We start from the raw sequence: 6794 nt of genomic DNA, 5'->3' as shown, positions 1-6794 counted from the left end.
GCACCTCTGCAGCAGCTGGACAGCAAGCCCGGCAGGGGTCCCTGGGGAATGCCCACCCAACCGTGCCCTGGCAGCATAGCTCCGGGGCCTGGGGGCTCCCTCCACGGGCCCCAGACTGAGGGGCTGTTTCCCATTAGCGACACGCAGGGAGTCTCACCCCCACAGACTGCGCTCCCAGAGCCAGAGGCTGAGTCACGGGCCCAAGCCTGGCGCCTCCCAGACCCTCTGCCTCTTCCGCTGGGACCAAAGTTCCCTCTGCACCCGCCTTATGAGAAAGAGGCGCGTCTGTGTGGGCAGACGGGCGCGCAGGTACCCCAGGCCTCAGAGGAGGGAGTGTGTGGCTGGAGGGCCCAGGCATACCAGGAGTGACCAAATCCCCACAAAAAAAGACTCAGTGACTGAGGCCCTTGTGGCGGGGCGGGGGGGGGCGGGGGCGGCTGTCCTGGTGGGCCTGGTCCAATCAAGCAAGTGTGCCTGGGACACTCAGAGGACCATCTGCTCGGCCTCAAAGAAGGGAGCCGGAGCAACAGCACAGCAGATAGGGCGTTTACCTTGCACGTGGCCAACCCGGGTTCGATCCCCGGCATCCCATATGGTCCCCCAAGCACCGCCAGGAGGAATTCCTGAGTCAGGAGTGACCCCTGAGCATCGCTGGGTGTGACCCAAAAGGCAAAAAAAAAAAGGAGCAGCCACGTGTGCTGCCCAGGAAGGGGGTCGCCTGGCCTCAGCCTCAGAGGCCTCCTGCAGCCCCAGCCCTGCCGCTCTTCCCTGTCCATGCGGGCACCCAGGGTTCCCTTGACCTCTCCCTGAGACCTGCTCCCCACTCCCAGCCATGCCCTGGGCACTGCATGGGGGGGAAGAGTGGCACCCCCCCAATACACGAGACGCTGTGTCTCTGTGGGTCCTATTGTAGCCCAAGGGGCCTCTCTGGGGACCCAAGGATTGGGGGGCTGGAGCTGGACAGGGTGGGGGGTCCTGGGGAGTCCCTAAGGGGACGGTCGCTGCAGGAGGGTGGGGACCCTGATGGGTACAGCCCCCAGCGTCCACCCCCCTCCACCAGCTGTGTCCAGGCTGTGTCCAGGTGGAGCTCAGTGCGTACTGCCGGACGGGCCACAGGCACCTGCCAGCACAAACACACATGCCCCGTCCCCAGCGCAGTCCGCCCTGACCTGGGCTTTCTGAGAAGCACGGCGGGACCCCACCCGGGACAGGTCACTGAGGGGGCACTTCCTGTGGGTCTCCCAGCTGGAAGTAGGCCCGGGACCCCTGAGATTCTACAGGCTTTGCCCCAGCTCTGGGAGGAGGGAGAAGGCCCTCTCCCCCCCCCCCGCTGCCATCCGCCCTTGGCACAGGGCACAGAGCCCAGACCTGAGTCCTCCCCTCGCCCAGCCGCGTGGATTCGGGGCAGACTCCTCTCTGCCTCAGTTTACCCATCGGGCACCCAGGCAGAAACAGAACCAGGACCCAGTGTGGGGAAGGCCACCCCGGCCATTGGGAGGCCCAGAATTGCACCTGGGAGCCCCAAGGGCAGATGGTCTCGGGCTCCAAGCCCCACTGCCCCCTGGCTTGAGGGCCTGGGAGTCCAGGGTGCCCTCCCAGTGATGCAGAAACAGGACAGCGGGCCCTGGGGTGACCTGGCCTTGGAGCCAGGCACAGAAATACGTGAGAAACGACAAAGGTGTGACAGGGAGAGCAGAGTGTGGGTCGGCCAGGGTGGCAGAGCAAGGGGGCAGAGACTTAGGACTGACTGTCAACCAGGCACACGCCCGCCCGCAGGCTGCGCATGAGGAAAACGCCCCCAAAAACGCTCTCACCTGGCCCAGCTCCTAGTGAGCTGCACCCCAACACAACTGTGGGGTCCCCTGCCAGGCCTTGGGGCAGACTCTGGCATGAGGCGGGTCCCAGTAGGGCACGGGGCAGCTGCTGGCAGTGGCAAGTGCAGCCCCCTCCAGTGGCCAGCCTCTTCCTGTGGTGATGATGAGAGGGAGGAAGCTGGACTACGGGTCACCCAGTAAGTGAGGGGTCACTGCAGGCCTGGGGTCTGAGGTCCACTGAGGGCCCCGGGCAGGTGGAAGTGGGGGCTGAGGCTCCCGGGAACCAGGAGGGCTTGCTAGAGAGAAGGGGGTCGTCCAGAAGGTCCCACCCGGGCTCCGACCTGTGCACCCACAGGGGAGGAGGGGAGCTGCCTGGGGCTGGGGCGGGGGCAGCAGGGAGGGCTGAGCTCTGGGGACTCAGCAGCACCACATCAGTGAGCCCCTGTCCCCAGAACCCCACTGCCCACACTGAGAGCCCCTCCAGGGTCGGGACCGAAGTTCCTGGAGTGCAGGGGTCCATTCATCGGTGCCGGGGGACAGGAGTCTAGGGGGAGCTGTGGGCAGAGTCTGGGTGGCGGTGGGCAGAGTCTAAGGGACTGTGGGTGGGGTCCGAATGGGACTGTGGGAAGAGCCTGAGGGTGGGCTGTGGCGGGGTCTCGGGGACTGTGGGCGGAGTCTGGGTGGGGCTGTGGACAGAGTCTGAGGTTGGGCTGTGGGCAGTCTAAAGAGGGGGGCTAGGCAGTCTAAAGCGGTGAGGGGGGTGGCTAGGCGGAGTCTGAGAGGGATGGTAGGGGACCAGAGCAACAGTATGCAGGTAGGGTGTTTTGCTTTGCACGATGCTGACCCGGGTTCTATCCCCAGCATCCCATATGGTCCCCTGAGCACTGCCAGGAGAATTTCCTGAGTGCAGAACCAGGAGTAACTCCTGATAATTGCTGGATTGCTGGGTGTGACCCAAAAAGTCAAAAATATTTCACTTAATCACTTAACTTCCTGTTAGTCGGCGATTTGCTCGAGCGGGCGCCAGTAACATCTCCAATTGTCCCTGTCGCGTGCTAGTGTAGCCCAATGGCATCTGTTCGCTCTGGGAACATGAAGAGCCTCAAACCGATCGTTCACGATCTTGAGGAAGAAGTCTGACCATCTGGTAGGTGGGCGGCCACGCGATCTTTTGACATCCCGTGGAATCCAGTCGGTAACAGCTCTAGTCCAGCGGTCATCTTTAAATCTCATTACGTGACCAGCCCATCTGATTTTTGACACCTTGGCAAACGTGACAGCGTCCCTGATTCTTGATCGTCGATGGATGTTGGAACTCCGGATTCTTTCTCTCATTTGAGTGAAACGTGATAGTCCAAGCATAGCTCTTTCAATTCCTCTTTGGGAGACCCGAATGGCATTCCCATCCTGTTTACGTAGGGCCCAGGTCTCTGAGGCATATGTTAATGCAGGAAGAACAGTGGAATCAAAGAGATGTGCCCGGAGCCGGAGGTTCTTCATCCTCTTAGTTATTTCTTCGACGTTCTTGAAGGCATTCCAACCCCCTTTCTTCCTCCTGCGCAGCTCGGGTGCCAGGTCATTTGTCATGTTGACTTCTCGACCTAGGTACACATAGCTGTTGCATTCGGAGATGGTTGTTCCGTTGAGAGCGAATGGGGCGTCAGGAATGAGGCTGTTTCTCATAAACATTGTCTTCGTAACATTCAGCTGTAGTCCTACCTTTCCACACTCATGGTCAAAGTCGGCCAGCATTTGTGCCGCTTGGCTGATGTTTGGTGTTATTAAAACAATGTCATCAGCAAAGCGGAGGTGGTGTAGTTGCCGACCATCTATCTTCACTCCCATTCCTTCCCATTCCAGTCATCGCATGATGTTCTCGAGGGTGGCACTGAAGAGTTTCGGTGAAATGGTATCACCCTGCCAAACCTCTCTTGACATCGATGATCACTTCTTTGTAAAATGGTGAGATCCTGGTAGTGAATCCGCAATACAGCTCACGGAGAATCCTGATGTATTGAGTATGAATGCCCTGATTGGCTAGGGCTTCAATGACCACTTCCGTCTCAACAGAATCAAAGGCCTTCTTTAAATCAATGAACGTTAGACAGAGCGGCATCTTAAACTCCCGAGAAACCTCAATGAGCTTGGTTATCGTGTGGATATGGTCGATGGTTAAAAAATATTAAAAAAAATAAAATTAGGCGTGGCGGTAGGCTGAGCTTGGGTGGGGCTGAGGGCAAAGCCCCCAATAGGGACTCCCTGAGTGGGGTGCGGTGGCTCCTGTGTTGCTGTCCCCAGTGTCCTACCTAGGGAGAACCTGTTGGGGGCGGGTGAAGGAAGAGCAGGTAGAGGCGTGGCAGCAGCAGGAAGTGGAAGAAGCTGTGCCCCATGGTCGGCTCATGCACCCCTGCCTCAGTTTCCCCACCTGCAACACAAGGCAGCCCCTTCTGAGACTACCAGGCTCTGCTGTCCTGGTCTGTGAAGACAGCAGAATTTCTGCCCCAGAACTCGGTGGTGAATCTGGCCTTCCGGGAGCTGGAGGTCAGCCCTCAGCACCCAGCACCCCCAGGGCAGCCAGGCCCTTCCAGCCCTCCTCCCGGGAAGGAGCCCAGAACCTCAGGTCTGGGCAGAATAGACAAGCCTGGGGCCCGAATGCCGGCTGGGTAACACGAAACGGCGTAACATCAGACAGGCCGACAGACACACAGACATAGCACAACGCTGGACAGACTGACATACACACAGACACGACACAATGTCAGACAGACCGGCACCCCCCACACGCACACATGCATAAGCATGCTGTAGCCAGAGAGACCAGTGCACACATGTGAGCAGGCCACAGCTGGTTAGACTGGACCAACATGCACACGTATAACACACATGTGAGTAGAAGCCATACATGTCACATATGTGAACACAACACACATATAAGTAGCATATATGATGTATGTGCTGTGCACACACAAGTGTCACATGCAATTTGCCAGCACATGACACATGTAACACATATGCTGTAAATGTAGCATTTTATGAACATACCACATATAACATATGTGTGAGCTCATGTCACACAACACAGTGAGCACGCAGCTAACAACACATTGTACGCATGTCATAATATAACTTGCTTGCACCCACATATGCATATGACACGTGAAGGCCCCATACATACAAGCGCAGCACTCATGTTCAACACATGCAAACACACATCTGCATAAGACACATGCACACGTCATTCATGTGATGCAGTCGCACACTGTATGTAACACATGACCTCATGGCACAGTGTAGCACATGCAAGCACATAAACACTTGTACATGCATAACACGTGAGTGCACACGTATGACATGTGTACATGATACATATGACCCATGCTTTTGGGCATCGTATCACACGTGAAGCGCATGTCATGCACATCTGCATGCAGCACATATAACACATGTGCATGAACACAAACTCACCTCCAGGCACACAAATGTGTTCACCCAGATTCATGGATACCTCATAGACCCGCGTCACACACGTGTGCCACCTGGCACCATGCAAGTGGGCATACTGCTTGCAAGCACGCCCTCACATGTCCTGAAATGCCAGTGTGAATCTGCCTGGGGTTGAGCTGAGGCGGGCGCGGCTGTGGCTGAGGGGTCTCGGCCGAGGGCTTTGAGCAGCTGCAGCCACCAGCGATGCCAGGCTTGCAGGACAGACGGACGCATGTAAAGAGTCAGCCTGGCTCTGCGGTCGAGTCCTGCCCGTGTGTCCACTGAGGGGACTGGGATGGACTCTTCCTGCCAGGCAGGACAGGATGGGGGCGTCACGCTCCCCATGCTGGGCGAGGTCCTCCCTGCCCCGGCTCCTGGAGCATCACTCCAGGCAGGAGCAGCTCGGCCTTGGGGCCAGCGGGAGCCTGGGTGCGGGTGAAGCCGGACGGACAATGGATGGCCCCATCAGCGCCTCCTGCAGCAGCAGGCGCCTGAGCAGGCACAGTGGGCGGGGGAGGCAGGGTGGAGACCAGGTTTTCTGGTGCGACCCAGAAAACAGATGCAGGGTTTATAAAGGAGCTGCTCACTGTCCGGCCCAAGGTCCCCAAGATGGGTGACAAGCGCCATATGTGGGGGTCAGGAAAACAGGGGCAGAGCCATCCCGGGGAGGAGTGTGCTGAGAAGGAAGTTTCCTTGCGCGGAGGAGCAGAGGGCAGGGGGCGCAGGCCCAGGCAGGAAGGCCCGGAGGGGGTGGGCAGAGTGGGGTGCAGAAAACCAAGGGCTGGGGGCACCCAGGGGACCGGGAGGGCGAGGCCCAAGCCCCAGGCCTCCCGGAGAGGGGCGCGGAGGGGCATGCCTGGGGCCTGAGCTCAGCCGGCTGGGCTGCTGCCAGGGCCCAGAAATGCCGCATCGGCAGAAAGCCTGGGCAGGGGGAGGGGGCCTCCGGGCCGCTGCGTGGCTGCAGCTTCCTTGCCGCTAAGGAAACAGGGGCCGCGGCGCTTCCTCCGGCTCAGGGACCCCAGTGACTAAAGGGGCTTCTTGTCAGTGGCCAGGAGAGCCACCGATGTGCCACTGGGGGGCTGGGGACTCGGCCCAGAGAGGGGGCTTCTCTCTGAGCACCCATGGGTGCCCTCCCACTACACCACCTCAGCCTTTGCTGACACTGGCTGCCCCCTCCCCAGCTCACACCCTGACACTTGCCCGCAGCCGGACTCCTGGTCAAGGCCCTGCGCTGGCCCAGCCCCGCCGCAGGGCTGCCCATCCCCCTCGGGCCCGTGCAGAGCTCCACCCTCTGGCTGTTGGTGGCTGCTGTCCAGCTTGTCCCCATCTCTCCAGCTGGGGTTCCCCAAACAGACACGGCTATTTGGTTTTCCACATTCCCTGGCCCAAAAAGACAACCTGAAGTCCATCACGAATTAAATGTGGTCAGTCGCTGTGGCTGAATGTGGCTGAGCTGAGGATGGATGGACACTGGCTCCTCCAACCTGGGTCGCCCAG

This window comes from Sorex fumeus, unplaced genomic scaffold (assembly GCF_029834395.1).
Source record: "Sorex fumeus unplaced genomic scaffold, SorFum_2.1 ptg000095l, whole genome shotgun sequence".
NCBI classification, from domain to species: Eukaryota; Metazoa; Chordata; class Mammalia; order Eulipotyphla; family Soricidae; genus Sorex; species Sorex fumeus.
Note: the sequence above shows the minus strand (reverse complement) of the source record.